Here is an 11,512-nt window from a genome sequence, read left to right as displayed (position 1 = left end):
CCCTTACCGTCATGCTCACTGTGCGCAGTAACTAGCTAAACCTAGATCCTTGTCCAAGTTGTTTGTCACATCTTCAGGTTGTTTTAATTTTTAAAACATTGCTCTTTAAATGAATGCAAGTTTAAATGACCAGCTGTTCCCTTGCAGCATTTTCAGGAACCATTAAGAGTCACGCATGTTCTTCATTTTGATACCCATTTATGATACTCACTTTGAAGATTGGTTAATAAAAGAAGACCTTTTTTTCCACATATTTATACCCGTACAGATAAAAGGAGGTCATGCATTACTATGTTCAGGAACTAGACGTTCCTGAAAAATAAATAAATTACAGTCATGCTTTCTTTGCTTTTAATTTTACCTTTTGGGGTGCCCCCAGTTGCCAAATCAAAGATTTTGATGTCTTTCCACGAATGCAGCTCGTTGTGGACCATGCTTTGGGATCCCATTCTTGTGGGGAGGTTTACGCTGGGTTTGTCGTTAAGACTCAGCCACATGTGGCTTCCTGTATGTTGGACTCTTTCTTTACAACACATCAGAGGGAAGCCGTCGCTGCTTCATTTTGTAAAGGGGATTGGGATCAAGCTGTCAACCATCATGTTGGAGGAGAACCGCTCTGCAGCTAAAGCAACTGCAGCCCTGCAGCCCCTTTACTGCTCCTGCAGTTAACCAGAAATCATTTATCATCTAAGGCCAAACAGCTGTTCAGCAGTCCACCTCACTGAATTATGGAGACATTCTGCATGTGCATACTGCTGCCGTATTTGAGCCTTGAACACCATTCATCACAGAGCTGCTGAATGCATTTTTCCTGATACTGTGGCTAACTCACGGTAAGCTGCTCAAAATGCAGCGGTCGGTTGTTTTGACTGACACTTGTTCTGACTCCTGATATCCAGAAGCTGTCCAGAATTGGGTGTTTGTGTAAATCTAAGATAACAAACAAAAAAATCGCTGCGTTTTGGCTTTTAGTCTGATCACATTAGATTGAAACGGCGGAATACTCAGAACATGTTAGCAGGAATAAGTGTTGCATCCCTTATTTAATGGCATTCCTGTTTGAGATATGTAAAAAGCCTTAAAATAGTTTCGTTTTTCGTTGTTTTTTGGGGGGGTTGTTTTGCAGCGGCACAATCAGTGAACAATTAAAACAAAATAGATCCGTAATTAAAGTACACATAATTTTTATGGAGGGGAAAAACCTATGTTGAGAAATAATTAACAATGCCACAAACAGTGGGACCTCTAAAAATTATGATAAAAATGTGACTAAGGTCTTCTTTTATTTACATTTTTACTTTCTTACATTGAACTGAGAAGGAAATTTGTAATAATAACCCATAAATTATGAATGATAAATAATATGGTGGGACATAGAAACCTAGTGCTGTTAGCCATTCAACACAACTTGCCATTCAAGTAAGGCAGATGTGTGGTGATTTCCATATATCAGATATTGCTACAAGAGAAATGCTACTGTCCTTTACTTTCCCAAATTTACAGTCAATTCAGTTCCATCTCTAATTGTCATTATTTTTGATAAATACAACAAGATCTTTTTTTTCAGAGCAATCATTCACTGCATGGCCAAAGATGTAATATAGTGCAAGGTTGGTGCAAAAGCCCTTCTCCAAGTCCCATAAACATCCACTATAAAATAAGCATGATATGCAGAATAATATTAAATAAATACACCAATAATTTAAAAAAGTCATCAACAACTGAAGCTGCAGCAAGGCTGGATGAGGACCCAAGTTTAACTTTCCACCAATCACAATATGGAGGATGGTAAGGGAGACAAACAAAAAATCTCCAAAGCTCACAGCGTAGAGGGGCAGCCTTAACTCCCCTGATCTCTATAAAAACCCATTTGTTTGTGTTGTGAAAAGAGAATGAGATAGCAAATGTAAGTTTTCCACAAACAAAAAAAGGAGGAAACACAATGAGACCAGAAAGACTCAGAGCAAACTGGTGTGCTAACATGTTACAGGAGAATCTGATATGAACTGACTGACTTTTAACTGCTTGGGAGGTGATTTGGTGACGCAAGAACCAGGTGAGACTCAGCATACAGTGGAACGGACAGAGGACTTATAAAGAGGAGCTGAAGAAAAAGGACTAACACAGAAATTAACCCAGGGGGATCTAACAGGGGAAAAAATATTCAAATAAAACAAATGTAGCACTAATACTTGACTTAAGAAAATACGGAATGCTCTGAGGGACAAAAAACTAAATAAATAAACCCAAAACAATTATAATACAACATCATCAACACTAAGAAAATGACGATTAGTTTATACGGATGTATGCAAAGATAAAGATGTTTCTATTCTAGGTCTTTGCTTAACGAGACTTGAACTGCGTAATTTGATCAGATAAAACAAAAGTGTAGCTTTTCAGCAAAAAAAACTTTCCCAGAAGGTTTGGTGTGAACATCTTATGTTTATGTGAAAAAGTGCCTCATGTCCACTGTTAAGCAGGGTTGGGGTTCCATAATGCTGTGGGTCTCTTCCTCCTCCGAAGGTCCTGTTTGCCCAGCATAGTATCTTGATGTCTACAAAATACCAGGATATTTAAATTCAATAAAACATCCAGTGGTTTCTTTCAGGAATCCAAAAACAAGCCTGCATTTGGTCTTTTGGCATGAAAATTATACAAAAAGCTGCTTAATCAGCCTTTCTAGTATGGGCGTCTCAGTCCTCAGATCATCCTGTAAGGTGACCTACGGACCGGTACTCTGGACGAGAATCGGAGAGACTGAGCGAAGGTGAATGGTCAATTCAATTTAATTTTATTTATATAGCACCAATTCATGAAACATGTCATCTCAAGGCACGTTACAAGGTCAAATTCAATCAGATTATCCAGATTGGTCAAAAATATCCTATATAAGGGAACCAGTTGATTGCATCAAAGTCCCGACAAGCAGCATTCACTCCTGGAGAAGCGTAGAGCTACAGGGAGAGTCGTCTGCATTGTTGATGGCTTTGCAGCAATCCCTCATACTGAGCAAGCATGAAGCGACAGTGGAAAGAAAAACTCAAAGAGAGTCAAAGATCCTCCTGTCTGTTTGCATCAACAGGAGACCAATCAATGTTGGTTTTATAAAGAATTCATGGCAATGTTACGAGCGGGCACCTATTATTGTTATTTTTTATATATATATATATATATATATATATATATTAGGGCTGGGCAAGTTAACGCGTTAATTTCGCGTTAATTCATTAGACTATTAACGGCGATATTTATTTTATCGCGCATTAACGCATGTCAGCTTTCAGTCAGTGTCAGTCAGCAGGCACGCTGACTGCAGCGCGCTGTCACGGCAGCCCTCCCGCTCCCCCTCCCCTCTCGTACATGGCTCAGCGGCGCCAGCCAATCAGCACGCAGGCTCAGCCTGGCCCGCCCACTCAGCTCTCACACAAACTTAATACACAAACAGCTGAGAGAGACCGGAGCAGCGAAAAAACATGAACAGAGGAAGTAGCACCGTTCGGCTTTATTTTAATACCGTAAATGAAATCAAGCTGTATGTTTTGTAAAAAGCCGGTTCATTTCAGTGGAAACACAACAAATTTATCTAAGCACGTGAAAAAAACATGAAAACGTCGAGCCCCAGAAACGGAGAGAGGAGACGAAACTTCTCTCATTGCCCCGACAGACCCACAGACGTCTCTGACTGAGGCGTTTCAGTCCTCCAGGGAACATCCAGGTAGATCAGTGGATGGATGGATGGATGGATGGATGTTACTGGAGCCCACACATAACATGTAATTAAGACCTTGAAAGAACCCAGTACATATATTAAAAAGTGTTATTTAAGATAAGATAACATTAGCTAATCCTTTTTTTATCCCACGACGGGGAGATTTATAGGATTAAAGCAACAGGCAGGTGCACACAAACACAGACAAAATTACATAAGGATTGAAATATATAAGAGGTGGATTAGCGAAAAAACACTGAACATAACATTATTATTATTATTATTATTATTATTATTAAATTGTAATAATAAAATAAAAACCACAAAACCCAAAAGGTCAACAGTTTCATGATACATCAAGCTTAGGGACTGGCTAATATACAGCAGGTCAAAAAAGGCCATATTTTGGCTGCAGTGCTTGTTCTCTTATGAAGAAAAGATCAACTAGTGCACTAAATTCAATAGATGGGTTGAAAATATCCAGTATAAAATAAGTGCTACAAATGTTACAACACTTTTGTTCATATGGCAGCAGAACATTAAAATAAAAGTGCTCTTTACACTACTTTTGAATTCATTCTTGGAGTTTGTAAATACAATGCGATTAATCGCGATTAATCGCGATTAATCAGGGCGATTAATCGCGATTAAATATTTTAATCGTTGCCCAGCCCTAATATATATATATATATATATATATATATATATAACATTTTTCTTTTATGTAGGATTTATTTTCCAAAGGTCAGATTTTCAATTTTTTCAGAGGGAGATTAAAGAGCTTTTTTTATGCAAAGGTTACCCATTGGTCTTGATGGTGCTGCGCCAAGTGCAGTTTGAATTATCAAACACACTTCAATCCTTTCATAAAAGATCTGATTTAGTAAATGCCAAACATACAGTAAAAATATACTGAATTGATAAAAAAAAAAGAAAACCACAATAGAAATAAACAGAACATTCATGTATAAAATCCAAAACATAAATATTACCAAGTAAATAGAACGTACTTAATTAAAATCCAAACAGAAAGTTTTCATCCCTTCGGTTTGTGTATTCTTCACTGAGACTTCCTGACCAAATGAAGGGTTATCGATGAATAAATGTGACAACGTGAAAAGCGTAGGCGCTCCAAAGCAATAATAGCGGCTGTGTTTTCCTGTTTGTGGGGGTGATAAGCGTGACGCAGACACACTTCAGAGATGTTGAGCAGAATGGAGTCTGCCAGTCACAAAGTAGAGGCCAATCTTGTGGGGCATGTAAGCCCTCTTAAATAAATTAATGGCTTTTCATGGTGATCAGAGCGATGGTAGCTCGTTCCCTGATGCCAACCCATCAAATCCTCACTCATCCATGCTAATCCCAGTTCTCCAATGCGCTGTTTTTTTTTTTTAAAGTGAGAGGTGAGACTGAGTAGGGAAGGAATTAAAAGAGTGCCTTTCAAAGAAAAAAGAAAGAGAAAGAAACTGATGCGAATTTCATGAAGCATCGACTCTTTGGAATATTTCCCAGCATAGGTTTGCCATGAGATATAAGGAATAAAACGACATAGGGAAGCGGGAAGAGTTTCTAAGCTGCAGGAGGAAAGTGAATATGATGGGAGCTCGAGGGAAAGGTTGGTGCAGGAGGAGAAGACATGGAGTAGCCTTAATTAATTCAGCTTTAGAGTCTGTGATGCTTGAATGACTTCCTGTTTCAGCTGCCGCTCCTGTCTGTACCACAGACAAAGTCACATTTAATAACAGGGCGGAAACATATCTCATCAGCTCGACCGAAGGGATGGCATTGATGCTGGTTTATATACAGGACTGTCTCAGAAAATTAGAATATTGTGATAAAGTTCTTTATTTTCTGTAATGCAATTAAAAAACATGAAATGTCATACATTCTGGATTCATTACAAATCAACTGCAATATCGCAAGCCTTTTATTGTTTTAATATCGCTGATTATGGCGTACAGCTGAAGAAAACTCAAAAATCCTATCTCAAAATATTATAATATTTCCTCAGACCAAGTAAAAAAATAAAATTATAACAGCAAAACAAAATCAAACAATTGAAAATGTCCATTAATGCACTCAGTACTTGGTTGGGAATCCTTTTGCACAGATTACTGCATCAATGCGGCGTGGCATGGAGGCAATCAGCCTGTGGCATTGCTGAGGTGTTATGGATGCCCAGGATGCTTCAATAGCGGCCTTTAGCTCATTTGCATTGTTGGCTCTGGTGTCTTTCAGCTTCTTCTTCACAATACCCCACAAATTCTCTATGGGGTTCAGGTCAGGGGAATTGGCAGGCCAATCAAGGACAGTAATGCCATGGTCAGTACACCAGTTACTGTGAGAATCTTATGTCGTCTCTTAACCACTACCATACTTGTGATTTAGTTTACTGAACCAAGCTGAGTGTTTTTCAAAGCTCAGGAAACCCTGCAGTGTTTCGAGTTAATTAGACGATTCAAGTGATTAGTTGAATAGCCTACTAGTATACTTTTTCACGATATTCTAATATTTTGAGAACAAACAGGGTTTGTTTCCAGTTTTTAGCTTCACCTAGCTTTCCTTTAACCGCTGAATAAAATCATCCCCACAGCATGATACTACCAGAGATGACAAAAATCACATGTGGGGTTCCCCAAGGGTCCATCCTGGGTCCCCTCCTTTTCAATATCTACATGCTCCCTCTAGCTCAGATAATAAAAAATAACAACATCAGCTACCATAACTATGCAGACGACACACAGCTCTACATCACCATGTCACCAGGTGACTATGGACCAGTTCAAGCACTGAGTAAATGCCTAAAAGAAATCAATACGTGGATGTGCCAAAATTTTCTTCAGTTGAATAAAAACAAAACAGAAGTAATAATATTTGGACCAATAGAGGAAAGATCAAAAGTTAGCATACAGCTTCAGTCACTTCAACTAAAAACCACTAATCAGGCCCGAAATCTGGGAGTAGTGATGGACTCAGACCTGAACCTTCAAAAGCATCTAAAGACAGTTACAAGGTCGGCTTTCTATCACCTGAAGAACATTTTCAGGATTAAAGAACTGATGTCTCAGCAGGATCTGGAAAAACTAATCCATGCGTTTATTTTTAGTCGAATAGATTACTGCAACGGTGTTTTCACAGGTCTGCCTAAAAAGTGGATCAGACAGCTGCAGCTGATCCAGAACGCTGCTGCCCGCGTCCTCACAAAGACTAAGAAAGTAGAGCACATAACCCCAGTTCTAAAGTCCTTACACTGGCTCCCTGTATCTCAGAGAATAGACTTTAAAATCCCTCTGTTAGTCTATAAATCCCTGAATGGCTTAGCACCTAAATACATCACAGACTTGTTATCAGCGTATAAACCCTCCAGACCACTAAGGTCTTCTGGCTCCAGCCTACTCTGCATACCTAGAACCAGAACTAAACAAGGAGAAGCAGCATTTAGTATATGCTCCACTTATCTGGAACAAACTTCCAGAAAACTGTAAAGGTGCGGAAAGCCTGAGTTCCTTTAAATCAAGATTAAAAACACATTTGTTTAGGATTGCCTTAAATTGTTCTAGTTAACTGAATCACCACTTCTTTGTTCTAATTTCTATCTACATTTTATTCCTACTTGCTTTTATTCTGTTTTAATTTGCTATATTATAATCATGTAAAGCACTTTGCATTGTCCCTGTACTGAATTGTGCTATATAAATAAATTTGCCTTGCCTTACCACCACCTTGTTTCAGGATGACGTGGAGTAACACATTTCTGCCCAGAGTACCTTTTACCACACCTTTACTTTGTCTCCTCCTTTCTCATCTCTCATCGCCTTTGTTTTCCTTTTGCCATTCTTCCACAAAGACCGGATTTGGGGAGTACACAACAACTTCTGACAGATTCTCCCACCTGAGCAGTGGAATTCTGCAGCTGCTCCAGAGTTACCATGGACTTCTTGGCCTCTTCTCTGATTAATTTTCTCCTTTTGTAACCCTGCTTCAAACTTTTCCACGACCTTCTCCCTGGTTTTTCCTCTCTGTTTTCTCGTGATGCTGCAGCTGGATTTATAGAGATTAAGTTACACACAGGTGGAATTTTTATTTATTTTTTTAATTAACAAATTTCTAAACACAGCTGTCTGCACTAGTTTTATTCGGGGGTATCAGGGGTAAAGTAGACTAAATAGACATGCAGGCCACATTTTTCAGATTTTTTTATTGCATTTTTTTTTTATAACCCTGCAGGTTGTGTAATAAATCGTAACGGGAGCATTTTCAGTCACTCCAGCCTCCCTGCGTTAACGTCATCAGTTCAGCCAGTCAATAAAGATTGTGAGATTAACCCAGAAAATGTATTCAACAGCCAGCATCCCTCACCTGTTCGGCCCTGGGGACACAAGACCGTGGACACGTTCAGTCCATGATGCGTTATTAAGAGAAAACACACCAAATCCAATTAATTCCACTTTATCCCCCCCCCCCCCCCCCTCATCTTTCCTCCCCTTAGCAAACCTCCATCCCCAGAGGCTCTCGCCTAATGTGCTCCCCAATGCCCGTCTAACTCTAAATGCTGGCTCTTACAGCTGCAACCTTGGATGTTTTTTTTTTTTTTTTTCAGCTGGGGTGTCTGACAGCTGAGCCTTTACTCTCTGGATATTAATTCAGAAAATTATTTTTCCTCAAATTGCGGGAGCTGCAGGGACTGCAAACTGTGGTTCTGTGTACACACACGAGGATGCAGGGAGGTTTTTTCACGAACCGATCTTCTTCTCCTGCTGTCAACACAGGCGCATAATAAACAACATCTTTCCCACACAGGTGTCCTCAGACATCTGCGAGCTGTGTCTGCTCTCCTCCCACACAGTCCCACTTTTTTCGCCTCGGGCGCAGCCGAATCAATACGTCATTAGCCAGTCTCTCTACTCACCCCGTGGTCTTACAACCCTCTCCACTCTTACTCCATTCTCCCCTCGGAGTCCACACTATTTCATGCTGTTTTTCCTCCCTTTTACCTCGCCCCTCATCTTCACCCGCTTCCACTTCCACCAACCCCCCTTCTTTTTTTTTCTCCTCACTCCCCAGCTCTGCTTCTGGCCTATTGTGTGTTTCTGTGCACTGCGCTGCTGATGCAGGGGGGGAAAAAGCACGTAAGAGGGATAAAAATCATAGAAGGGGGTTATAGGTGCAAGAGAGGGATTTGAGCCAGGCAGAGAGGGAAGAAATACGAGGGAGGAGGAGGTGAGGGAGGATGGGAAGCAAAGGAGAGCGGCTGTAAGGGTGAGATGAATGTGTAACTGTGTTGAAGTGCCCTGAATGGCTGAGTGATGGCAGCGACGACAGCCCCATTACTTCCTGGTAGTGGTGGCAGCTCCTCGGGGCTGCTCTGCTGTTGGGTAAACCGAGGAGGCTGTCGGTGTCTGTGTACGGGCGTCAACACCAGCAGGTAGAAACATCACTCACTGGAAACAGTCAAACAAGATAATGAGCATCGGCGAGTCAGGGAGGCCGGAGGCCGGCACGGATCGCTGGCAGAGATGAGAAAATAATTTCTTACGTGTTAATGATAATGGAAGGGCCAAAAGTCACATTTAATAAATGATGCGCTGAAAGAATGTTTATGCAACTGACATTTCAGTAAAACTGGAAATGAATAGATGTCATTGATAAAAACGTCTAGAATGTTTTTGGTAAATGGGCATTAAATCCAAAATGATTAAGTGTGGAAATCATTATTTGCATTGAATTTGCATTCCTCACATTCAAGAACAGATGTGCTGTACTCTGGAAAAGCTTTTTTTGGATTCCAGCAAACCAAAGTCAGAGTTTTTGTCCACAGATTGAGAAGACAATATCACAATGGGGAACCTTCCCAGGAGTGACCTGCCATAAATTACTCAATCACTCAGCATCTAAGATCCTGCAGGTTGCCTCAGTTAAGGTCCGTGTTCACGATTTAACAATAAAGAAAGATGCTGGGTAAAAAAAGCATCCATGACAGCGAGTCAAGGCCAAAGTCACTGCCAACCAGAAATAATACAAATGCTCGCCTAGAATCTGCCAAAAAATGGCTCAAGGATCCTCAGGACTTATGGGAAAATATTCCCCACACTTAATTAAGAGACAAAAAGGCTTGCTTCTCCTTACATATGGTGTAAAAGTAAAAACATGTCAGAAGAAGAACATTATGCTAACAGCCAAACATGGTGGTACTAGTGTGATGGTCCGAGAGCTTCTCCTCTCTGCCTCGTCTGATCCAGAGTAAATCCTTCCTTACATCCTTTACCGTTGTATCCCTGAAGTTCTGGACCAGTTTGTTGGATGTCAATGCAGTTTCCCAAACCCTGAGTTACTTCCTTTTCCCTTAACCAAACTTTCGTCAAACATCTGACTGGTTAATTCAGTTTTAGCCCGGTCCATCGGATCAGTACACTGGTAATGGTTTAAAGGTGCACAGTGTAAGTTCCAGCATTTTTGCAGAAGTTTTCCCCCTCTGGCGACAAGTTGAAATGACACCAGTGTTGCGCACGTGCATGGGAGAAGAGGAAAAGCATCTGCCTCTGCGACTGCACAGGTCTTTTGTAATTAGCCCGTGTTCTCTCGCTAATGCATCAATTACAGCAGAGACTCAACAAAATGGCCTGGTGAACGAGAGCTCGCTGCATGTTTCTCTAACAAACTCAAACAATCCAGCCTATAGAGGTAACTGCGATAAAAAGAAGAAAGAAGAAGTCAGGAAATCGTTAGGGCACGTATGGGAAAGCAAATAAATGACATTTAACTTTAAAACATGCACTATGCACCTTAAAGCTTTCAACTAGTCCTATATTTAACAAAATATTGACACATTTAAATTAAATTTCTACAGACAAAATGTATTCATATGATGTGTTCATTTCTAATCTTGCTAAAACTATCAATACTTATTCATCGTTATCTATTTATTGAATTGCGTTACTTTGGGCCCTCCATAAATGACAGGCACTCTGTTGCGAAGTCTTGCATCTTAATCTCTGCATCTTTTCCATTTTCTTTAATCTATATTCATTCAGTCACAACCCACCCCACCCTGCTGCTCTCTTTTTATATAAATGTAAATATATATTTTTTTACCCCTTTCCTTTAAATTCCTCTTTCCTGCAAGCCAGTCTGAGGAGACGAGAGGGTTGAAAAATAAGAATAAGAGGTAAAATAAATAAAATGAGGATGTGCTGATTTAAAGGCAGTTCAGAGACACACCTTAACCTCAATAGGGATAGAAAAAAAAAAGACAAATGAATGAAAGAAATAAAAGTAAAATTAATATTTTCAAGCACTTGTAAGAGGAGGTAGGAAAGCCCCGGCTCTGATATCCTCAATCAACCCCTACTAAAACACAGCTCTGATTGATGGGTCTCTGAGGCTCCATGAGATCTAATGAAACATGTGAGACTGCAGCAGCTCTCCAAAAATAAGAAGGGAACCAGATTTCAGCGACCGTGCCATGGTTACTGCAAAGAGAGGGATTGGCAACACCAGGGAGGGTGCAGATGGAGGAGTCACCTTGAGGCAGAAGAGGGGAAGGAGGAGGAACGGCACGTAATGCCAATATATTAGTTTTCAGGTCATGAGCTTGCAGATAAACGGAGCAACACGCCGACTGATCAATTCTTCAGCATTCATAAACAAAATATGTCGTATGTAGTTACATTCTGTTAAATAAAATGGTGATTTATTAAAGAAAAAACAGCCGTCTGCTGCTTTCATTTAATCGTTTTCATGTTGGGAAAATGTGTTTCTGCGTGTTGCAACTTGAGCCAGAGGGACACTGGTTCTCTTCTC

This window comes from Fundulus heteroclitus, chromosome 1 (assembly GCF_011125445.2).
Source record: "Fundulus heteroclitus isolate FHET01 chromosome 1, MU-UCD_Fhet_4.1, whole genome shotgun sequence".
NCBI classification, from domain to species: domain Eukaryota; kingdom Metazoa; phylum Chordata; class Actinopteri; order Cyprinodontiformes; family Fundulidae; genus Fundulus; species Fundulus heteroclitus.
This window is presented reverse-complemented; position numbering follows the sequence as displayed.